We start from the raw sequence: 25437 nt of genomic DNA, 5'->3' as shown, positions 1-25437 counted from the left end.
AAGCCCCTCTTTCTTCCTGAAGAGTAAGAATCCTGAAAGAGCCTGAAAGCAAGCATCTCTTTTCTTTTCTGTCACCTTCTATGCCCTGAATCACTAGGTAGGTATGATGTTGGACAGGTAAGGAACCTACTTGCTTTCTAAAACAAATCAGAATTAGGAAGTCATCTACAGGACCCAGATTCACGTCCCACTCCTGATGACTAGCTTCAGCATCCAAAACCTGGGTCCAGTTTGTCACCTGGTGGTATAACCAGTTTATCTTCTTTAGATTCTGAGATCAAGGCTAAGGATATAACATCTCTGCTGCTGCTACATGAGCAAAGCCTTGCAGCTGTTTCCTCAACAATTGTAGAAAGAGATTTTTATTCTTCTTTGCTTTGCCAACTTCCTTTGTGGGCTTCTCAGTTTCCTTTGTAGGCTTCTTAGTCATCTCATCTGGGGTCGTACTTTCCAGACCTTGACAGTTCCCAGCAGCGTTTGTAGTCAGCAAGATCTGGAACGGTCCCTTCCAACAAGGAGCTAAGCAATTTTCTTTTTTCCTTTGAAACACTTTTTTCAAAATCCAATTGCCCACGTCCAAGGAATGACACGGATGCAAAGGTTCTTTAAGCAAGGCAGCTGTAACTCGTGAATGGCAGTTCCTGAGGGTAAGAATAAGATTTTGACAGAATCCAACATATGAAAGTTTTGTAAATGAAGAGAAGAAGGGGGGGGGGGGATTTTGTATGGCGACAGTCCAGTTGGTTTAAATGCAGTGGCTCTTATAGACATGAGAGCGAACAGTAGACAATCGGGCCATTTGAAGTTGGTTTCATCTCAAAGCTTAGCAATTTTGTTTTTTTAAGGTGGAGTTAAAACATTCCACTTTTTCTGACGCTTCTGGGTGGTAAGCAATCGAACATTGAAAAGTTCCTCAGGTACAGGTGGCTGGAGGTGCCAAGCAGCTTTTTCCTTCAAACAGTCTAAACCCCTTTGGGACAGATTGCATGCATAAGCTGGTTAAGGTCAGCCCAATTAGTATTACAAGCCTCAATGACAGTTTCCAGTACTTCCTTAAAGTTTGCCAGTTCATCTCAGATGTTAGGAAACAAGCTGCTTATGTTGTGAATTTCAGTCCGAGACCACAAAACATGAACATAAATCACTTTAGGAACTAGCTGGCTGTTAACATTCTCTGAGGATCCAGGCATAGTCCTAAGGGGAAACTGCCCTATAGGTCGTTCAGAGAAGTCAAGGATCTGTTTTGGACAGGGAGGAAAAACCAAATCTGCCCCCTTTGGGGTAGAAGAAAAGGGAACAGCACTACAAGTACAGAGAGCTACTTGATCCCGAGTTTGTAAATCAGAAAGAATAGAAACCACAGTAGGAGAAAGCTGCTGGGTAGAAACAGGCGATGAAATCAAACCCATTTCAGGACCCAGAGTCTGACTAACTTTGTCTACTTCAGCTTTAAGAAATAACTGAGGGCTTATGAGCAAGCTATCTGTGGCTGGCAGGTTCTTTTGTACCTCCTGAATAACCATGCGAAGGTCAGTAGAGGGGGGAAAGGCACAGGCGCAGAGGAAGGCAAAGACTCCTTGTCTGGAGCATCCTCCAACTTAGACTTTGCATTTCCCATGACCCACAATAGTAATCACAAGGTGCCAAAATAAAAATCAGCCTAATTCAAAAGGTCAGTGAAGCCAAGCATAGCTGCCATTGCACAGACAAACAGGCTACAAAATTTCATAGCCAGGCACAGACGCTTGTGGTTACTTTACCAGCTCAGATGCTTGTGGTTACTTTATTTTTTTTTCAATTCCCTTTTTCTCAATCATTTTTCCCGAAAACCACAGATCGGGACCCTGCACTCGCTTCGTACCTGAAATGCGTCTCAAACATACACAATCTTTAAAAAGGGTAAAAAGGGAGCGTTTAAATCCTTCAGTGTTTTGTTTCTCCTGTCTTTAAGCCCTCTCACTCACCAGCAATCCACACAGTGACTACAAGAACAGCAATCACACCAACACTGGCAATCACAAAACCAATACATCCAAAAGAGGGACAGGCTCCACATTCATAAATTGTCAAACACACTCTCTTTCACTGAATCTGTGGAGGCATGAGAGTTCCATCAACTGCCCTTGCATTCCAGACACCCCTGGTCATCAACCATAGGTCTATCAGGGAGCTGGGTGTGGCTGCAATTGATTTCTCGCTCAGCCCTGATCCACAGAGGGGATATAAAAGGGAACTAACACACACAACCCTTTCTTTATTTTTTCCTTGTTGTTGCACAACCCCGGGTTTAGTGGAAACTGGCCCTTGTCAACAAGACAATCCTTATCTATGGAAAAGGGCCGGTCCCACTGTGCAAGCCAGCAATGGCAAGGAACACACATCTCGGCAAGCCTGCCGACCCTTATGTATGGGAAAGGTGGGGGACCCTTAAAGGGCAAAATATAACTTAAAGCTGTAAGGCTACGCCCCAATGTGAGATACAAAAGAGCAGCAAGACAAACAGCTGAACATAAAACAGCAACAACTTTGAATACCCACAACAAAGTCAAAACAAACAAAAAGGACAAATATAACTGAGTAACAAGAGAGTCACCCAATGGCGAGAAATCTTATAACAAAACCCAAACAACCCCTTAATACTGAAACGAAAGTAATGAAAAGGATAGTCTTCAATGAAAGTATAGTTATAGGTCACTGAAATGAAAGTATAGTTAAAGAAACCTCAGGGTGCGACCCTGAACCACAACTCAACTTCTTTAGAGGTGATTGTCCTCTTTAATGCTGACTCGACAGGATCCCAGCCACAGAAACACCTGGACTGTTTTGCCTTCAAGTGCAGCAATTCCACAACTAGACTACTTTTTATATACTAAATTACAGACCAGAAATTCCAGAAAAACCAAAAATCCCCAGTGGGACTTCCCAGAAAGAGAGTTCCTTCTTACCTTAGAACTTCAAAGCAACAGTGGGGTAATTCCAAGAAAGGAGCAGCTGAGAGCAAATGTTCAGCTTGTCCCTTCCCGGCCAATGCACCAAAACTGTCATCGAAAAACCTCGTTAAGTACGGGAGACAGACACACCATAAAACAAGTCACTTCAAAGTTCTAAGAGCTTTATTAAAAGTTAGTTCATCAAGTAAGCAAAATGCAATCAATAACATACAAGGTACTTACTTAGATACACATTGCAATGCAGACCAACTTGATCGAGCTGTCAGGTAAGACAGCTTGACCAAGTGGTACCAACCCCCCTGCTGTAATCCCTTTTATTCTCAAAAACCACAAACCACAGAGATGACTCCCAGGATTTGCAACTGAATCATAACTTCCTTGGTGCTAATTTTACCATACTTTACCATACTTTACCATACTTCCCTTGTCACGTCTTTTCCCATCAGCAGTTTGCTTAGTCTTGCAAGTTTACTTATTTCCTGTTATTGCCCTACAGGCCATATTTTAGTTAACTTGGCTTTATTAAATGCAATCAAAACTAACATTAAAACATATAGAAGGCTAATAATTTTTCTCTCACACTGTCCATATCTTTTCTATTCTGTCTTAGGACCACAACCACTGAAGACTTAAGAGCTTCCATTTTACAGATGTTACACTTATCATGAATCACAACTATTAGAAACCTAAAGCAGATGGTCCTGATCAGAAAGCGTATGATTTCAGACTATACCTTATTTCAATACATCGTGCTTTAGAGCAGCTTTCCTCAATTGTTTTGAAATTTGGGAGTTGCTATCTTTACAAGCTGAGGGGAGAGAGAGGGTGATTTAAATCTCATTGGCAGACTCTTTCTTTCATCAGGTTCCTAGTAAAAGATAATTAGGAGAGCTTCCATTACTTAGGCTAAACCACTCTAGTCTGCCTAATCCTACCACCAAGAACTTCTACCAGTTCATCTCTAGGAAAAATACAAATGCTTTGAGTTTTCCTGGTGAAATTCTGAAATATAGAACATAGCAAAACTGTGGGAATGGTCTGAATATACAAAAGGAGTTGTGCAGCAAAACAAACTTGTACATGGGAAAGGTTTTAACATGAAAATACCTTTTTAAACAAAATAAGCCAAATCTCTACATATAAAAAGGAGATCTTTGGGGAAAGAGAAATATAGGAAAAACAAGGGAAGGTAGCAATTATACCTACTGAAATCCAAATAAATTTAATACAGTCAATTTAGCTACACTAGTTACATATAATCTGCTTGAATAAAATCTTAGCCCATGTTCAGGGTTCTTCTGAGAGAGTGTAGCTGCAGAAAGATAATCTGGGCCTCCTGTTCAGATATTTGTAGGCAGGCCTTCCTCCTCCTCTTTGGATTTATGTGTGTCTTTGAGTCAGTCTTGACTCCTGGCAACTTCCTGGACAAGTCCCTGCAGTGTTCTTGACAAGATTTTGGAAGTGGTTTTCCTTTGCCTCCTTCCTAGGACTGAGAGAGAATGACTGGCCCAAGGTCACCCAGCTGGCTTTGTACCTAAGGCAGGACTAGAACTCACAGTCTTCCGGTTTCTAGCTTGATAAACCACTACACCAAACTGGCTCTCTCCTCTTTGAATACTTTCCTTAATTCTACAGAATGTGGAGGATATGTGAAAGCCAAATTCACATCACCAATTAATCAAACTGTTCCAACTCTGATGTCATAGGTCTAGTCAGCAAATCAGAAAATTATCTTGCAGCTAAACCCACCTTCCTAAGACACAGTTGAATGCTAAAAACACTGACTAGTTTTCATAATTATGCCATTTCTTAAAAAGATATATGGGAGAGGCTTTGAGGGAAAGAAAATATGAATTCCATGTCTTCAGATGTTCACCATGGAGTCAATTTACCAGAAATCTTAGGGAGCACAGTTATGCCATGCCAAAAATAGAAGTTTTTCCATGCAGTCCCAATATACTTGGAATGCCCCACCTTGGGAAAGGCAGCTTTAGAAGAATATGAGAATACCCAAGAAAGATATAAAGCCAATAAAAAGTTAAAATGTAATTCAATAATTATCAACAACAATTTTGCAAGAAGTGGTTGCATTCTAATGCTATGTAGCTCAGTGGCAGAATTTAGAAAAACCTAAGCAAGGTGCCCTCCAGGTATGCTGAACTGGAACTTTCAGAATTTGCAGTCAACACATCTGGAATATAAACGGAATTCTTAAAAGTGGCAAGACAGTGCTCCAGAACTCTTTTTAAGGCTGAATAATAAGCAAAAAAATAAATAAAATAAAATAAAATAAAATAAGGAAGCACAGAAAAGAGAGAAAAGATTTGTTGTGAAGCTGAAGCTGAGCATTTTTTCTATTGTCATTGTTTTGAGATGTGTTAGCAAGAGGCCTCCTGAAATAGGGCAAGAGATTATATGTTGGAGAAAGCCCTACCAACTGTGTTGTCTGAAAACATGTGATACCAGTAACCTACTCTGGCCCTGACATACCAATTTGCCTTTCAGTATTTTCTCCCATTGATTTATTTATTTAATCAGTGAAAGTGGCTGCCTAGATGACAGGTGTCTCAGGCCACCGAAGAGAGGTGAATCCAAAGGCCTTGGTGCTATCCAAATGATCTGTATTACCCATCCCACCATTACTATAATGCTGGAGGTCTTATCATTGCTTCCATCAAAGAATTGGGCTAATTTAATTTCAATTAAATATCCCATAAAAATGACAAACTGAAAGCTACTTATTTTAGCCTATTATTGGAAAGAAACTCTACTAGAACTTAACCTAAAAAGATGGACATGCACTTAAATGCATATTAAAAACAAGGAAGAGGAGGAGGAGGAGGAAGAGGAAAGTCTGGCATAATCTCTCCCTAGCCTAGAAAACCAAAACTGACCAAAGACAATACTTCTACTAGGTCACACTGCATGAAGCTGAAGAAACTTACTGTAACTTGTTCAACTCAATAACTCTCATTTAAAGAGGTCTGTACAGCATTCCAATGCAAATGGATTCTTCCTGTTTCACTGAAGAAGAAAAAAAAAAGAATGAAAAGTTTATTTTGAACACTGGAATTAATCATTGTTACAAAGGTATGTTAAGCTTTGTGAAAGAATATCCATACAAAATATCAAAAGGAATCTTGCACTTGGGGCAAGTTGATAAGCAGAATCACTGGCTGCATTATTAAAAAGAAGTTGTTCCTCTAATTTTTTTTTCTTCCTGCAGCTGACAAAACCAAAAGACCCCTCTCAAATGTCAAAATGCCAATGTTGTTGAATTTCATGTAGGAGATAAAATTCCCAATGCTTCTACAGGTAAAACAAACTTTAAGAAGGATTCTAGCACTTTTGTAATGATGGAATACAACCTTAGGCAATATACATTCATAATCTCTCTGGACGAATGGCTTTAAAAATGCAACAAATTACTCCATTTATGATTTGGGAAAAAGAATTTTTCTGGCAGTCTTCTAAAATGCACATAAGACATGGCGTGAAAATTGCACACTAGCAGCCTGCTTTCATTAGCAATTAATTCTTCATGCCAAATCTATACAACATCAATTATACTATTAGAATATAAGTATTTCAGACCAAGAGTCTCTGCCCCTTTACTTGAGTTGTTTGCTCAGCCAGAAAAAAGCATCTCGAAGGTGCACTGAAAGGCAGGTATTGATTTCCCCAGTGAAGGGAAATCCTCACGTTGCAAAAAACCAGCATCCTTAATGCTATGGGCATTGCTGCGCAGGCAGCTAACACTGCTGTTTTCTTCTTTCTGCTTTTTGTGTGTTTAGAATAGGAATATACATTGGATTTAAATAAAAATTCTACCACGAATGTCTCTCCTCCGCTTTAGGCCCTGTATTCACCATTCACATGCACACACACACAACTTTATGACACACATTACATGAGAATGTAAGAACTCTGCTGGATCAGGCAAGGCTTATTTAGCTCAGAATTCTCTGTCCCAGGGGTAGGATTGTCCAACTCAGGGAACCACAAACTAGGCATCTAATTGTTATGTGAACCAACCTAGTGGTTCAGTGGGCCAAATAAATTCAGGAAATTGGGTTATTTGAATAAACAGTGGCTGAATGGACACAGCATTTCTCCCTCTGTCTTTCCAGTTCTCTGATACCTTCACCCACCTAAGGGATGGGCACAGCTCATTTTGTCAAAGTATATCCTTGGAGCTTCCTTGTCAGGAGTCCTTTTCAGCTCTTTTTAACCAAGTGTCTCTCTCTATAAATATTGAACATCTTGCTGGCTGGGAGGCACAGACATTCAAATCCAGCATCAGGCTGGGGAAAGCTAAGCTAACGTGTCATACCTTTCTCAGTTTTCCTTCTAGTTGGGTTAACTGCTTTGGTGTTATGCTAGCTAGGTGGCTGCATTCTGCCTTCAAAATCAAAGACAGCCTTGCTTGAAGCATTTTAGGAAGCAATGTTGGCAAAGGATTATTGTTCTCAGGTTCTCCTTGTCCCCTTTTCAGATGAATCTCATGCCCGTTTACTCTGCTCAATTTAACTAGAATTTATTCAAGAAACTCAGTTCCTGAACTCACACAATAAATTGAAGCATAAATTAACTCAGCACAGGCTGAGTTAATGGAACATAGTAGCTTGTGTTAAAGCTTGTGCTTACAGCATATTGTGTGAAGAGAAAAAAGCCCTCAGATTCTAAAAACACAAATCCCAACTGCCCAATCTAGGAATGGACTCTATTTCTTTTTCAAAAACAGTACCACATACACACTGGGGAAAAATATGATTCCATTTCAATCAAAGTTTCTTTCCACAGGGTTTATTCCACTCTGAGGTTTTAACGATAGCACGGCTGGTAATTTTCTGATTTTATTTTCATGTGCACTTTCTTTCTGTCAGTCTTTTAGAGGCTTGGTTGGGATTTAAAGATGTGTTATAAATTTTTAAATTAATAAATAAGCAAGATTTGTTTTTTTATCAAAAAAAAAACCTTCTCTGTGTTTCATGATGGTGATCCTTTCCATGTAATCCTTTCACAAAATTGCTATTTAAAAGATTACAATTGAGAACAACAAGCACTTATGTATACTTAATGTCAAATGAGCTTGGCCTTTACTAGCTCAGGGCTGTTATTAATTACACCTAAACCCATTTTTCCTTTACAGAGTTAAAGACAACATATTGTAGCTTCCCCCATTTACCTTAACAACAAATCCTATGAGGAAAGTACTTTGAGAGAGATAATGACCAACTTTTCCAAGATCATCAAAAAAGTTTCATATCTGGAGGATTTGAATGTGTGTCTGCCACCCAATTTGAATGAATGGATTAATGAATGAATGAATGAATTTAATTAATCTGAATTTGAATTAAGCCTGCCACCCAAAGAGCTCCAAAATGAGGAACACATTGGATGATTTTAATAAAATGGCATATTGCATGTGTCAGATCATGAACCATACTTTATTAGAACATAGTATATTATATTTATTTAACTAATATATGTATATACTGCCTTTCCAATTAAATTGTTTCTAGAATTAAATGTATTTTTTCCATTTACTACATCTCCTGCAAGGCTCTTCTCATGGGAACAAACTCTAGTTGTATGAATTGTGGGAAGTGAGATTGTTTGAAAAGATAAGCTGCATAAGAACATGAGACTAGCCCTGCTAGATCAAGTGTAGGCCCATCTAGTTAGCATTCCATCTCACACAGTGGCCCACCAGAGATATTCAGGAAGCCCACAAGCAGGAGAGCCAGATGACTTCTCTCCCATTGATGTGCACCTAGTATGGAGAGGCAGACTGCCCCTGTGCTTGAGGGATCATCAATATAGTAGTCAGTCTGCTAAGAATTTCTCTAGTTCCTTTTAAAGCCATCTAAACTAGTAGCCAACTCTACATCTTGTGGCAGTATATTCCACAGATTGATTACATACAGCATGAAGAACTATTCCCTCTTATCAGTTTTAAATTTTCTGCTAGTCAAGTTTCATAATACTAGTTCAAATATTATGGGAAAAAAGAAAAAGTCACCCTTTCTTTACCATGCATAATGTTATAAACATATTCCCTCATAAGCATATTTTCTCTAAGCTAAACAGCCTGAACAGTTGCATTCTGTCTCCATCTGCAAAGTTTCAAGACCCTGAACCATCTTGGATGGACTTTTCAGCATCTTCTCCAGCTCTCGAACTGGACACAGTAGTATTCTACATTTTAACACTAAATACGGAGCAATTCCTTGAGAGACTGAGAAGTAGCAGTAGTAGTTTCTATATTCATCCCAAATTTTAGAATTGATCCCTAAAATTTTGAAGAATTATGAAGCTAAACCTTGGGTCAAATTGAATTCAAACTAAAGTATTATTTGTGGCACAAACTAATCTCCTATTTGTTTGCTTTAGTGTGTGGTAGGATAGAAAAAAGAGAATTACTTCTACACTTTTACTAGATGTACCGATGAGGGAATTTCAATACATATAATTTACTTAACAAGTTACTCCTGCTAGAATTTCCTTTTCTTCACAACAACTATAGGTGCAGGAGCAATTTTTATCTGTACTTGGTTACTGTTGTGTGTGCTGGTTACCTAAAAATACAATTAGAAATAAGATACTTTAGTCCACAATTTTTGAAATATTGGGCATGATCTGGAGTAGGGCTACCAAATCTGGGCTGCATAAATTGGTATGATCACTAGCTATCAGCACTTAACGCATTAAGCCATAATGTTGCTTTGTTGATTTAGACAGAACATGTCATACAAGTTTAGCCATTATTGTTTCTTAACTATGGCTTATGGATTAGAATGCTGCACACACCTAGTCAATAGTTGTGACGGAAGGCACGAGTGGGGAGGATTCTGGAATGGAGCTTCAAGGTTACAGGGAGGGGGGAAAGACATTCCAAGGAAAGTATCTCCTTAGCCCCCAGCTGGACTGTGTGAAAGTCAAGAGAAAGAGACTGGCCCCTCCCTAAGGGCATAATGGTTATAGTTGCTGTCGTTGGGGGATTGGGGTTAGTGTGGCGAGGTTGATGTCAGGTTTAGCCCAAGAATCACAATGAGACAGTCCAGAAATCAGCTTAGCTTCTTTATTAGCTTGCACCTAATAGACAGAATCTTGCCAGACTAACTCCAATCCCCCAATGACAGTGTCTATAACCATTATGCCCTTAGGGAGGGGCCAGTCTCCTCCTCTTGACTTTCACACCGTCCAGCTGGGGACTGAGGAGACGCTTTCCTCGGAATGTCTCTCCCCCCTCCCTGTAACCTTGGAGCTCCATTCCAGAATCCTCCCCACTCGTGCCTTCCATCACAATAGTGTTTCTTCAACAAATCAGGAATGAACAACTTTTTCCAGACAGGACCACAAAGTACTAGGTGAGACCAGAACAAAAACTGAATTTGATATTGTTTCATTAAAATTAAATTAAAATTAGGTAATATGATGGTTCTCCATTCAGGTTTTCTATAAAGTTTTCTACTATCATATTAAAAATATCATAGTTTTGGGACCTATACTTAAAGCTTTTGGCTGCATGTGTCCTGGGCTTGTGGAATAACCCAGTTAAACAACTCATGATTTAGAAAAAGATAACAACAAAGACATTGTTTAGTATAATTTAAGACCCAGAATGAGACTTATGTGAATCAAACACCCAGGTGAATAACCTGGTTAATTAAATAAGTATCAAATGAAATGTAACTGGGGGAGGAAAGCAAGAAACTTCAGATAACCTGAACTTAGTAGTTGTGTTCTACAGAAAAGTGTAAAGCTACTCTTTCCTGGTTAGATGCAGAATATCTATAGTAAATAAACAAAACTGTTACAGATGGCTTTGAATCACACAAAGCTTTGTGGAACTCCTTATTTTTCTCAGTGTGTTCTCTTCCTATAACATTGCCAATCTTAGTGAATCTTTTACTTTGAGCTAAATTCCCTTTTCCTGTGTTAATAAAGTCTTCCTCAAGTCAAGCTTGACTCCATGTGCCTGAATGCAAATAATGGCTTTTGGGCAACAATATGGAAGTGGTTTGCCATTGCCTTCTTATGGATTCCCCCCCCCCCGCTTCTCAGCCTAGTCTATAGCCCTGATGGTTCCTAGTGGTCTCCCATCCAAATGTTAACCTGGTCCAATCCTACTTAGCTTTTCTGAGATCAGCCATGGTTGGCTAGGAGCAGCTAGTTTTTTCAACTCTCTCCATTAAATAGTTGGTATCTTGTGTACATTCATGTTTGTGGGTTTTAGCTAAATTTTTCAGCAAACATAATTGGGCTGAAATAAAATATAAACAAAAATAAACCTTGTTCATGAATTGAGTGGATGGAAGCAAATAAATCAGTGAATACTATACTCATAATTTTAGACATAGACATTGCTACATGTCCTAGCAAAATATTATATAGGATTGTCCTGATTATGGTGTAAAGTAGTGTTTCCCAACCATGGCAACTTCCAGGTGTGTGGACTTCAACTCCCAAAATTCTTATCAATAGCCATGCTTGCTGTGAAATTCTGGGATCTGAAGTCCATATGCCTGGAAACTGCCAAGGAAACACTGGTGTAGAGAATTTTAAAAATCAGCTTATCACTTTCTATGAAAAAAAGATAGAGTAAAATGAATGGAAACATTGGAGAATGGTGAAAGATGCGTAAATGCGATTATAAATATAAACTGGTGTATGTTAATACTTGTAATAAACTGAAATATAGTGGATTAAATAAGCTGTGATTTATTTCTCACAACAATCCAATGAAGTAGCTCGGCCTCAAAAGTGAGCTCCCTCAAGCTGCACAGTGAGTTTCATGGCAGAGAAGAGAACTGACTACCTGCTGTTATGCTGAACAGACTAACTGTATTAGACTGCTTCCAATTTCTCCCTTTCTTCTTGGCAAAGAAAAGTGGGCTGCTGAGGAGATGGCAGAAACTTGTTGCTTGCATAGGTTGTCCACAAAAAGCTATAGCTCTGCCATCCAAGAGAGCTATTTAATATAGCCAAGCAATAGTTAAAGGAGCTTCCAGCTTGCAAACAGAATAAAATAAGCCCAAATGTGCCTTCCTATGTGTTATCAGCACTCTTCTACCTTCAACAATTCACCCAAACACTCAGTTTATTGCCTCCACTGCTCTACATTTTGATCTGTGGTACATGTGGACATTCAAGGTTTAATAAATCTTCAGAGGACAGACCAAGCCAGAGTCTGTAAGGCAGAGAATTAAGGTTCTTTACGTGGCATTCCGATTATTTTTTTTTTTCTTCCTTAGACACTCATTTATTGATGTGAGGTTTGGACTTGAATGCCATAACTTTAAAGCACAGCTTAGCTTGCCTGGGTAGCTTGCCGTCATCTCCTGAGGTTTGCTTTGGAAATACTGGAAACCAATTTGCCTTACTTGCACAAGTGCTTCAACTCAACCAGGAAAGTAATGGATTCACTTCACAGAATCATTTTTATAGCTGTTGCACTGGAAAAAAAAAAAAATTAAAGCCCTAGGCTTACTTTTTGTATATGTATGCATGGGTTATATTTTTCCCCCTCTCCTCTTCCTTAGGAATACCCATAATATGGAGAAAACAGAGAAATTTATCTTTGACCATCAAGGCATGTGGATTCAGAAACTTCAAATCCTTCCCCTACAGTGCATCCCTGAACTGAGCCAGCCAAAGTCAGCAGGAAGAGGCATGCAAGGGAAGGGACCTTATATTTTTGGTTCAGAGCACTCCCTTACTTAATCCTTGAGCACTTGGAATACAGTACATTGTTCATGAAAAGGGGACTGAGGTAAACAAAAGATGTAATTCCTAGGAATAAGAAAATGGGGAAACACACTCAGAAAAAATAAATAAATCAGAACAAATAGAGAAGTTTTGCAAGAGACTTTGGCTGGGGGAATCAGTAGGGGGAGCTCCAAACAATACGGACAGTGAGGGAAGCATCCCTATGATCTGCAGATGCAATGCTTGAAGAGGACCCAAATGACACCTGCCACAAATTCAAATGTATGTTGTTACTGGAAGAGAAATCAGAGAGGATTGAAGAAACTGTTTCTATACTGCAATGCATCAGGGAAGATGAGAATTTCCTGGACATCACAGCTGAAATTCTCCAGGAGGGGTAGAGAATGAAGAGAGTATCTTAGGATAGGAAAAACTCCCATTGGCAGTGGCAAACATGTGAAGCATGTAATGCAAGAAGCAAAAAGATCAGGATGCAGCCAGTGCCACTGGAGGTGCATTGTCTTCCAGATGGCCATATCTGAGATGTAACTGAGACTTACCAAATTTATTCAAACCTACTGAAAACTATCATTTTCACTTGATTCATGTGGAGATAAATAAGACTGCTAGAAGTGGTCCTAAAAGAATCTCCAAGAGATTGTGAGGCCGGGACAAGAAGATTTAGGGACTGAGAGCACAAGTAGGGTTTTGGTGTTTTATTTTTTGGTCAGTCCTTTCACATTTGGATCACTGTGCAGAAAGAGAAAATAGTAGATAGTTGGTGACACCAAGAAGGATTTGAATTCTACAACAATGGCTTCAGTTACCTTCACAAAAGACTCCTGAGATGAGATGGGCTACTTCTTATAAAGGCTGGGAAGGAAGGCTTTAACATATGCCTTGCCAACCTTATCAGGAGAGTTTTAAACTAGAACAAAGGGGGAGGGTAGCAAATGTCTAGAACTGAACACGGAGCCAAGGACTGAGATCAAGAAAGCAGGATGCAAAGGGAGAAGCAGGAGGATGGAGTGCGAACTCAGAATTTTGCAGGAAACTACAATAATAAGGCCAGTAGCTGTTATTCAGAACCTTGGATATATAATATGCATAAAATATGGAAAATAAACTGGGAGAACTAGAAATCCTAACTCAGGATGACACAACTGATGTCAGAGGAATTATGGAATTGGAATACAGAAATTATGTACAAATTGTTAGGGTAATAATAGAAAGTAGGAAATGTGATATTGCTGTGGGAGATATTAGATTGTGGGGATAGGCAGTAGATATATATGAGGCCTTTCTGTATCAATGACCGGTCTTTCAAAGAGTCATGCTGCAGTGATAATGGGAGATTTCAATTATCCTGACAACTACTGGGACTCTAACTCTGCCAAGAGTCAAAGGTCCAACCAATTATTGTCCTCTATTGCTGACAATTTAATTTGTCAGAAGGTGGAAGAAAGAACAAGGGGATCTGATACCCTGGACCTAATCCTCACCAACAGAGAGGAAATGGTTGATGGAGAGAAGATGACTGATACATTGGGGAAAGTGATTGTGTTATCTTTGAATTTATGATATCCATGTGAGGAAGAATGTAGACCAATATGCTGGATTTCAGAAAAGTGTGTTTTGAAGAACTCCCAGAGAAGATAGATTGGATCCAATGACTTAAAATCCTGAAGGAGGAAGAAATCCAGGAAGGATGAGAAATCCTATGAAATGAGAAGATGCAATTGCAAACAATTCCTACAAAAAGAGAAAATGGGTGAAATATAAAAAGTCCAGCATGGACATACAGACAGCTCTCTAAAATGCTGAAGAGAAAATGGTATATGTGTGGGAAATGGAAGGAAAGACATATAACCAAAGAATACAGGGTAGCCTTGTTTGTGTCAACTGTGTCAGAAAGACTAAGCTCAAAACAAGTTGACACTTACAAGAGATATCAAAAGTAAACAACAACAGCAATAAAAAGGGCTATTTGTGTATGTCATAAACAAAAGGAAAGACAAAGAGGGTGAAAGTTTGTTATAAGGAAAAAGTGATGAATTGGTAAAGGGTGATGGTGACAGAGCAGAGCTCTTAACTCTTATTTTGCACCTACCTTCTCTTAAAAGGAAAATGAGCCCTAGTTGGTCATTGTTATGCCACTGGAGGAAAGAGAGAATGATAGCTTAGGATAGTCAAAGATAGGATAAGAGAGAGTTTACCTAATTTAAATGAATTCAAATCTTCAGGGTCAGATGGATTAAACCTAGGGTACTGAAGGAATTAGTGATTAGAAGTGATTGCAAAACCACTCCTGATAATCTTTGGGAACATCTAGAGGACTAGAAAGATCTAAGAAAAATAAAGGAGAGCAAAAGCTGCCCCCATCTTAAAAAAGTAAAAGAACTGGGAAAACTACAGGCCTGTCATATCTATCCATCCATCCATCCATCCATCCATCCATCCATCCATCCATCCATCCATCCATCCATTCATTCATCCATCATATTTACATAGCCGCCCATCTCACAAAATGTGACTCTGGGAGGCACTCAATAAAAAAATTAAAAAACAGTGATATAAAAAACAATCAACAATTGAAAAATTAGTATTACAATTTAGAAAAGGCAAGAAGAGAGTGATCTTGACATATAGATATAGATGTTGATATCTATATTGGACAAAGAGATTATGAAACAGTATGTTTGTGAGTGCTTAGATAGGCATGCTACAATTAACAGGAGCCAGAACTGATTTGTTACAAACAAATCATGCCAGACTAACCTTATCACTTTCTCTGAGAGAGTTACTAGCTTAGTAGATCAGGAGAATGCCACAGACATTGTGTACCTAGACCTCAGCAAATCCTTCAATAAAGTGTCTCATGATAAAATGGTACAATGGACTAGATGCTGGATGGATTTACAGTTGGCTAAATAATCCCCTAAAGTTCTTGTTAAAGGCTGTAATTCAGCTTGAAGTCCTGAGCCGGGTTCCACAGAGTTCTCTTTTGGGCCCTGTGCTGTTTAACACTGTTAACAAAGACCTGGATGAGAATGTTGAGAAAAGGCTTAAGTTTGCAGATGACACACAGTTGGGAGGATCGATTAATATTTTAGAGGTAGATAGAAGATTCAACATGATCTAGACAGGCTTGAGAAGTAAACTGAAATGAATAGGAGGGAATTTAAAAGAGAGAACTATAAAGTTCCATGTCTGAGTAGGAAAAATGAAAGACACAAGTACAGGATGGGGAAGACCTGGCAGAAGTGCATGATAAAAGGATCCTGATGTCCTTGCCAACTACAGGTGAGCCAGTTACTAGGTCCAGTTCTGGGCACCACAGTTCAAAAGGGGCAGTGAAAAATTGGAAGACATTCAGGTGGTTACCAAGATGATGAGGGGTCTGGAAACTAAGCTTTAGAAGTCTTCAAATATCTGAAAGGAATAAATCGAAGGGGAGGTGGGCTTATTTTCTGTTTTCCAGAAAGCAGGGCCAGAACCAAACTACAAGGAGATCATTTCCAGTTAGAAGTCCAGAGGAACTTCATGACTGTATGAACTGTCCTGTTAAACAGGCTGCCACATGAAGTGAGGACTTCAAATAGATGCTGCATGTCATCTGTCAAAGATACTATAGTGAATCCTGCTCTGAGCAGAGAATTGGACTAGACTACTTCTGAGGTCCCTTCCAACCCTCTGATGCTATGAATCTGAGGTCCCAGGATTGCATGTCATTCTCCAAAGGCTTGAAGGTGGCGCCCTAGAGACCCTCCCAAAATTGTCACCAATTGGTAACATTTAATGTGACAGAAAGGGAAGTAATATGTGGAGAATAATCATAACAACCATATTCAATCCTAATTTAAATTAAATCATTTTTCATTTTTATACTTCCCATCTACTTCTTTGTTTTGGGATCAGATACTTTGAGGTGAAGCCCTTGGCACACCATCAAGTACCAAAAAATTACAAAGAGAAAGTTGTACATGTCTGCTCTATTTTATTTTCTCTGATGGGCTTTAAATAAAAGTTTGGAGCATCCAGCCCATCTTGACAATCACTCATGTATGGAACATTATGGGCATATTGAAGACCAAACCCTAAACCACTGAAATCAGGGATTTTATTTATTTGTTTGCTGTAAATTTCCACTTCTGTCTTTTATCTGGAATGAAATTAAGCCTGTGTTAACAATAAAGTTACCTTGAAGAAAAAGACTGGCAAGCATGAAATTAAAATCAAGACTACAGCAGGAAAACACATCTGAGAGGCACGTGTGTTCCATAATGCAAGTCTGTGAAGATTCATGACTATGAAGAACAAAATATAGTGGATTTTTTTTCAGCTCCTGGCTTTTGGAAGGCAACTCCCTCTCCACTGCCCATTTTAAATTATGCATATATGCAAATGTATATCTGTTTTGAGTATAGAATAGAAAATGGAAATATAGACTATTAGATTGCCTTAAAAATGCAATGTAATCAGAAATTCTTGTATATTCTTTGATCTTGCCCTTCTTGGCTGATAAAATATACAGCTAGAATAAAATCCTTTTTCAAAAACTGGCAACCTTAGTCTATTCGAACTACTGCCATGGGGCTAACCCACATCGTCCTCGTGAGAGTTCCTAGTGCAGTCAAGAAGTGAAAGATTCAAGCTTTTGCCAGGATAGTTTGGCAGCATTGCCATTCTGCCCTCATCTGCAGAACGAAGCGTTATCTTGCAGACATTCCATTTCTTCCTATCAGGAAAATCCATTTTTTCCTCTTTCAAACTCTACTTGGCATTTGGATACCTTTGCATAAAGACATTGCCTCCAAAACACAGCCATTTTCAAATTCCAAAATCCACTTAAAAAATGTGCCAAGAGGTGGCATGCAGAGCCAAAGGGAGACAGCTGTTAATATTGGCAGATACAGAGTACAGTAAAATTGGGTGTGATCTGGCCGCTAAGAACAAAGGGCAAAGCAGGGTATTTCAGAAGACCTAAGGCACTATCCATCTTAGGTGGAAAGCTTCGACTGAAGTTTATTGTGTCATTATTTGGATTAATAATCCCCAGGAAAGTGATAACTAAGTTTGACATTATACAATATGAACAGAGTTCATTTGTGTCAGGATGGGAAAGCCAAATGCTCGTACAAGTAAATTGAAAAGCTAACCTGTCTTTAAATCATACCATTGTGTTCTGTTATTGCCTATATCTCCCAGCACAGCATGATCTTATATATTGTAAGCAGCAATTAGGCTGAATGGTGTAAGCGCAAGATACATTGGCAGCTGAACTGGATTTTGCTGTTTTATCATAGCAATGCTCCAGCAACAATGCTCTCTTTTATGGACCAACTCCCTGATGTCCTTACTTGAGAAACAGATGCTCTCTGCAATGGATGTATCCATTGGAGGAGAGAGAAGTATATTTCCTTATGTTTGTTAACCTTAGCTCAGGACGTAGTAAAGGCATCTGCAGCCAAGGTGGGCTTTGGCAAATGAAATTAGAATTTCTCAAAAGAGAGGTTCAAGTTTGCTTAGAATCATGTCCTGTATGTGAAATAGCTAGTATTACTGTTAGGCAGAATGAAGCGGTCATTTTAGGTGGACGATGACAGAATAGAGGACAGTGGCACAGTGCTAAAGTGGAGAGTTTAATGGAACACAAGACCTTGTCCTAAGCCGCCAGTGATAGTCTGCCATTGTTCTCAGGTGCAAAAAACAATGTTCTTCCCTTATCACAACTGAACTAAGATTCATTTGCCGGATATACTCAGCACACTCAAATATACACAGGCAAACCAACATACATATATGTAGTGCTACCAGGGTGTGTGGAACAAAGCATCATGGCCTGGCTTGTAATTAAAATAGAGCACTGTATTTTAAATCATGCTATTTCAATTTATGGACTAGTTTTCATATGAAGTAAAAAAAGTTCTAAAATAGAACAGTCTCTTAGTGCTTTTTTTTTAAAGGACAGGCAGGAAAATACACAAAATGAGTAAGTTCTCATATTGCCTTAAGCCCAAAGCAACTTACATTATGGGAATGAGTGAACCAGGTTCCTGTTTTTCATCTCATTATTATTTGTCCTGTTCAAATGATGGATCCTAGGAAGGATGCAATGGCATGCCTTGGTTACGTCTTGGTAGATAGGCAAATTAGTATTCCATGATAGCTGTTCTAGTAAGATAGGAGACTGGAATAGCTCAAAGTACAAGTTAAGGGAGGGCTGGATGACATGACAATTGAGTGGATACATAGCTGGGTTGAAAATCATATGCAAAGAGTACTCAGGTGCCATCTCAATGGTTCCTCATCAAACTGATAAGGGGTGCCAGAAAATTCAGTCCTGGGCTTTGTACCCTTCAGCATTTGTTATTAATGACTTGGGTAAGGAGGTAGAGAAAATGCTCATCAAATTTTCAGATATCACAAAACTGAGTGAGAGAGAAGTTAATACTCAATTCAAAATTATATTGATATATACTGGGTTGGAGGAGGTTGAAAATGGTAAAATGAGATTTAACAGAAAGTTCTTCATAAAGTAAAAAGAATAAAGTAGAATAAAGCTTGGCAGCAGGACAGTACTAAAATGGTGTAAAATGGTGCTTCGGAGTGCATGAGACTGCTCACGCAGCATCTGTTGGCAAATCTTTAAAGTAGCCACAGTCTTTTGTCTTCCTCCTCTCCTGCTCCTCCTTCATCTGCTGCTGAGATTAGTGGCAGTGGTGGTGGGAGCTGGGCTAACATTGCTTAAACAAATGGCAACGTAAGGCTTTAGCGCAGTCTTTCCTCTGGTGTCCTTTTGATCAGTTGGACAGTCCACTGCCTGGCTATGAACTCTGGAAGTTGTGGTCCCCAAACACCTAGAGAGCACCTAGGCAAGAGTGGGTTGCTGGAGCTAAACACTACTGTGATTTATATTGCATGATCTGAAGTTGTGTCCCTGCATAGGGCTAATTGTAAATTTCTTCTACATCAGGTTAGACTTTGTCTGCTAGGATCCATTTGGATGAGCCATATTCTCCCTTTGGATTTTCTGTTGTTCATGGAATATGGTGATTAATAGGAGTAATTCAAAGAAATTAAATGACCACCTCAATGAATCAAAAAATCTCTCAAGGTGAGAGGAATACAATTCACAAGTAAGTTAACTCAGCTGAGACTGGAAAGAAGTTTACTCTGACACTCTTTTATGCTATCATTGCTTGCCCTGCCCCCTGTCTTCCTTTTCTGTCTGGTCAAAGGAAGATGAAGATATAGGCATGGGAGATAATTATTTTTTTAGATGCCAAATGACTCTTACAATCCATCCCCTACTCTGCTATTCAGCTTTTCTGATCCCTGAGCATAACAAAGTAATAGGACTCAACTAGCCAGATGATCTTGCACAGGTATGTATGTATGGGAGTGTGTGTATGTGTGTGTTGTGTATTCTCCGCATAGGAAATTTATGAGAAGAAATCAGGAAGGAGTAGTAGTATTTTACCAGGTGCAGAAACTTTAAAAATGATTTGGTTGCTACAGTATTTTGAGAAAAAGGATGTGACAATGTTGTTAAGTTGTTTAGTCATTGCTGACTTTATGTGACCTGATGGAAAATAGTTTAACAAGATTTAGTAACTACTGATTTGAGTTCTTGTAAGCTTGTGCTTGTGATATCAGTGATAGTGACTAGCCATCTTGTCTTCTGCTGGTCTCTTTTGATTGGCTTTGATTTTTCCAAGTATCAGGATCTTCTTCAAACACTTATGCTTCTGCACTATGTACCCAAAATATGTAAGATTTAACTTCATTGGCTTTAGCTTCATTATTAGTGGCATGATGAATTCATTAGAGAGAATACATTAAACTAGATTTTTAGGGTGGCTGGACTCTCTGCATCATATTGTAGTTTGGTGAAATCATATGATTGCAATATTCAATTCTATCAGATTAACGGTTTGCTTCCCTCCCTCCCTCCCTCCCTCTCTCTCTCCCTCCCCACAGATGTGAAGGTACTCAGGGAGGTGATGGTGAGGCTAAAGTTGCTTGACAGGAATTCCTCTAAGGTAGGCACACACCTTACTGTGCAAAGCAGTGCTCTATTGGATGGTATCCTCTTTTGGAGAAAAATTGTCTGTTGGGCAAGCAGATTTGAGCTTCAAAAGTCTAAAGGACTGTTTATTTATTTATTTTATTTATTTATTTGGCTTGTATGCCGCCCATCTCCCCCACGGGTGACTCTGGGCGGCTCACAATAAAAACGAAGAAATACAATTCTCTCCAAGATGGCTAAAAACTATAAATAATTTAAACACATATTAAAAATACCGTAAAAAACCTCCTCTAATTTTGGCCCTATAAAAATCTGTAAGATGCTGGGGGTGGGGCAACCCATCATCCCACCAGCCATCTCCACAGGTGCGGGCCCCCCTCTGGCCCCCAGGCCTTCTGGCAAAGCCAGGATTTAATACCTTTCCTGAAGGCCATGAGGGAGGGGGCACACCGGACCTCAGGAGGCAGGATGTTCCATAGGGCGGGCGCTACAGCAGAAAAGGCTCTCTGCCTAGACCCCACCAATCGAAATTCCCTGATCAGTGGGGTCTGCAACCTGCCCCCTCTGCTGGACCGAGTGGGACGGGCTGAAGTGACCAAGGCTGTTAGATATCAGCAAAGAGTCACAGGTTTTGCAGCCTAGATTTAGTAGCTGTACTGGCTAATCTCATTTGAAGTCTATGTGGTGTAGCGATTAGGGCAGCGATAGTGAACTTATGAGACGCGTGTCAAAGGTGACACGCCACAATGTTTTGGGTGACACACCAGTGTTCACCAACACCCAACAACAACTATTCTCCCTGTTTGAGTTACCAAAGAAACTGAGTTTGTTTTATTCATATTTCATTTTTGTAGTTATTTGACGTTTCTTTATATAATACATACCACTACAGATGATTGGACTGTATTTTTTTTAAATAAATGAATATGTAAAGAATTGTTTCTCTTTTGTTGGGGGGGGGGGGTGACACACTAGCCGAGTCAAGTTAGGCATTTTCCAAATTTTTCATATGCCAAGCCCAAAAGGTTCGGCATCACTGGGTTAGGATATAGGACTAGGGCCAAGAAAACTGTTCAAGTCCAAACGAAGCCATGGAAGCTCACTGGATGATTTTGGCCAAGTCACTATCTTCCAGTCCAACTGAGTCCTTACAGGAATTGGTTGTTGTGGGGAAAAAGAGTGAGGGAGTATATGTATATTGGCTTTTGCTACTCGAGAAAAAGTAGGATATAAATCAAATGAATACATAAATATTTAGAACCTGAATAGCAAGCTAAGCAGACGTGCAAACTTCATGGTTACATTTTTTTTCCTATGTTGGCTCATATTTCTGTTAAATTACAGTAATGTGTGTCTAAAGATATAAATTAGCATCTGAAAATTTTATGCAAAACAGTATAGTTGGGTTGTTACAAGATATAATCAATATAAGTTATATGTGATGCTCAGCACATATGTCCAGAGTTTAGGGTAGAATTTACTATTTCTGAATCTATAAACTGCATCTGGCACCTGCCATAATTTTTTCTTTTCCCCAGTCTCTTGTCTCACTCTTACCTTCTGACAGGTTGAATGTAGAAGGAGAGTGATTAGTAATTTCTGCACTAATGATTTATAGAATCTCCATAGCATCATACAGGCTTTGTTGAAGTGTTATAAAGCCTGTCTGCATTACAGTTATTTTGGCACAAAGATGGTAGGATGACTAGAAGACACTATAAATCACTAGTGTGGAAATGACTTCTAAGTAGGTCAAAGGTGAGTAACCTGTGGCTTTCCAGAGATAGTTGAACTTCAATTCCCAGTATTCTTAACAAGCATGACCACTGGTGAGGGATTGTAGTTTCGATGCAGACATAGTTCAAAAACATCTGGAGAGAATAGAAAATAGGAAGTGCATTTATTATGGGCACTTTGTATAAACTCTTATTGGTTTGATCAAGCTTTGTTGTGGCACAGGTCTTTGAGATTTTCATTTTCTATTTCCTAAAGGAAGAGCTGCCTACTCACTAGGTAAGAATCAACATCTCATGTGTTATCTTTGAAACATCCAACCCTGGGAAAACACCAGTAATTTATAAAATACAGCTGTCATTATACAGGGAGTCCCCAGGTTAAGAATCTCCGAGTTATAGACAACTCATACTTATGAATGGGCTGCCTGTTACTAAAAATGGCAGACGGCATTCTCCTTCCTGGAGCTGCTGAATCGCTGAAGCCACATGATGTTTTCATGAACCACTGCAACTGCACATTTTTAATATACAGCCTATTTTCAGTGGTTTTCAGTGGTTCATGAAAACATTGTGGGGCTTCAGTGGTTCATCTGTTCCAGGAAGGAGAACACCATCTGCCATTTTTAACAGACAGGCATCCTGTCTGTAAGTACTAGTTCCACCTTACATACAAATTCGAGTTAAAGACAGGCTTAGGAACAGAACTTAACCTGAGGACTGCCTGTACTTCTCTCAATAAGGAATAGTAAGCTCTTTCTAAAACCCAGAATAATTAGAGCCTATTTTTTTGTTATTTTTACTCAATATTTGAGGATGGAAGGGGGGAGAAGGGCCAAATTTCTTCTCCATCTGTTAATTCCATTAGTGTCTTCCAGAAAGCACTTAAAGCATTTTATTTTAGCAGCCTTTCACAAAGGTTCATGTGTTGAGGATATATCTACTGTTTAGATGTTGGGATGTTTAACAAATTTTAATTGATACAAAAATTTCCTCATTCTCTGGTCATTTTTAATGATATTTACTGAATTCAGAAAAGCCATTTCGAGAAGCTTTTTTGGTTGTGTGTGTGGATGTTATATTAAATAAAGAAATATTCTAATGTATTACTTGGTCTCTATTCCCCATTTTGCTTTATACCACAGGGTAAATGAGAATTAGGACACAGGAAGATTGAACATACGATCCTACTTGGAAATAGGTATGTCAAAAACTTCGAGATAATCAGCCTAATTCATGAAAAGAACATCTACGCATCTTAGTGATATGACAATTCTGCCCATAGGAGTGCTTTCCAGGGCATTTCCCTAAGTGAGAAAAATCTAATGGGGGATGCATCTTCCGACAATCCTCAGCATTTCTGCCAACTCAAGCTATCTGATTTTGACACCGTGATAATATAGTGACACATTATGTCGGCTGTTGTTCCCAAGCAAAGTGGAATGACTTAGGTGATGGAATTTCTAAAATGCTCTCTGTAAGCAAGACAGAACCAAAAAAATCATTATGAGCTCTTTCTCTGCAGAAGTGATGCTCAGGTGACAATGAGCCCCTCCATTCATTTGATATGTTCTCTTCCTAACACACTTACCCCTTCCTCATAAGATAATTATCAGGAATGCACAATAGGGTCGCAGCATGAATGGGCTGCTGCACACGTGTGCAGTGCTAGCATTGCTCAAGTTCAAATGTTGTCATTCAGCAACAGGAAGGAGGAAAGCTAGAGCTTGTGCTGTCTTGTCCGCACACATGACCAATTGAGGTTAGGCACAGCTTTAAAACTCAACAGCGTGATATGATTTTGAGAGCTGCATGGTATGTCTGTCATGAGTTTAGTAATTTCAGAAAGTTCATATGAAATATATGACTAGACAAGTCAAGGTAATAATTAATTCCCTTGAGAAAATGCTCATTTTTCCCTCAAAAACTGTTCTCAGAAAAGAAAAGGAATCTTGAAAAGCTAGGAGATCACAGTGTAAGCTAACTGCCAATTAAACCTTCATGGGGTTACAGAAGTAAAATGAAGAAGGCAATATAATTTCTGACTGGGGGGATTAGATTTTTGAGATATCCTAGAAAATGCAATGTTTCATTTATCCATGGTTCTCTTATATATCAATCTGGATCCATTGTGGCATAATACTATACATTCATAGAGCATTTATTACTCATAACTATATTTATCTTTGAATAGCAGGAAAGAGCCTAATTTTTATGTATAAAACAGAAAATATTTCTATTTTCTACATAGTAATTTTTGTTCATACCACACAGCAGTAACTAAGTATGAATATCTTGACTATAGAATTAATGTTTTAAAGGTATGGATGGGCAAAAAGAATCACAGCAGATCTTTGATGCTGGTGTTTGATCCTCAAAAGGCTGACAGATCCTTAAAGTCTACATCTCATAATTTGAAAGGGATGGTGCTAGAGTTAATACATATATATCCTTCTTTTGCATTTAGGTAAATATCCATATCTAAATACAAATATAACGTGAGAATTATCCTGATAGTGAATTGTTTTCTCTCCCAAATAACCATATCTCTAATAATCATTTTAACAGTTGCTGCTAATACTGAACAGGACTGGTGTTCTAGGCCTCTTAGGTATTGATCAAAGGATATCTAGTGTGTGAGAATAGCCCATTCCTAGCTCCTTATGCCAGACAGGATCAACATTTGTTCTGACTGAGGCGTGGTTGAAAATCTTGTACTAAAAGGTAGGAAGAATACCCAATCCATTCCCTGCAAGAGTGAAAAATGGTGTATCTTTGAAAACTGAGTGAGAAATCTGGGAGAAAAAAAAGCAAGAAGGTACTGTATGTACCAGGGGGTGACGAGAAACAAGGAGCCAAAGTTCCTCTTAAACCTTAGGTTTAAGCTGGAATTTGTATGATGGAAGATTTCCCAAGTAACTGACATAGAGGTAAGATCTGTTCCAAGGATTGTCTAGTTTCCAGAGGAAAAGCCAAGAATTGTAGCACATATAATTTATTTTCTCTG

At 39.0% G+C, this 25437-nt stretch overlaps 2 long non-coding RNA genes across 7 annotated transcripts in view; one reads left to right on the top strand and one right to left on the bottom strand.

The window, feature by feature from the left end:
- The window catches only part of LOC148213731 (uncharacterized), a 95493-nt gene that overhangs the window by 45184 nt on the left and 24872 nt on the right, over positions 1 to 25437 (bottom strand). For all 6 annotated transcript variants that reach the window (XR_015794092.1, XR_015794091.1, XR_015794094.1 and 3 more), the window contains one exon: positions 5897 to 5975. This is a non-coding gene — a long non-coding RNA (uncharacterized LOC148213731). The remainder of the gene's footprint in view (positions 1 to 5896; positions 5976 to 25437) is intronic.
- Positions 51 to 23624, top strand: LOC148213732 (uncharacterized). Its single transcript, XR_015794096.1, has 3 exons — positions 51 to 647; positions 20649 to 20710; positions 23576 to 23624. It is a non-coding gene; the product is annotated as an uncharacterized LOC148213732 (long non-coding RNA).

The sequence above is a fragment of the Python bivittatus genome, unplaced genomic scaffold (assembly GCF_059951505.1).
Source record: "Python bivittatus isolate LINGU-HERP-01145 unplaced genomic scaffold, Pbiv_v1 ctg000840_np1212, whole genome shotgun sequence".
In the NCBI taxonomy this organism is placed as follows: domain Eukaryota; kingdom Metazoa; phylum Chordata; class Lepidosauria; order Squamata; family Pythonidae; genus Python; species Python bivittatus.
This window is presented reverse-complemented; position numbering and strand designations above follow the sequence as displayed.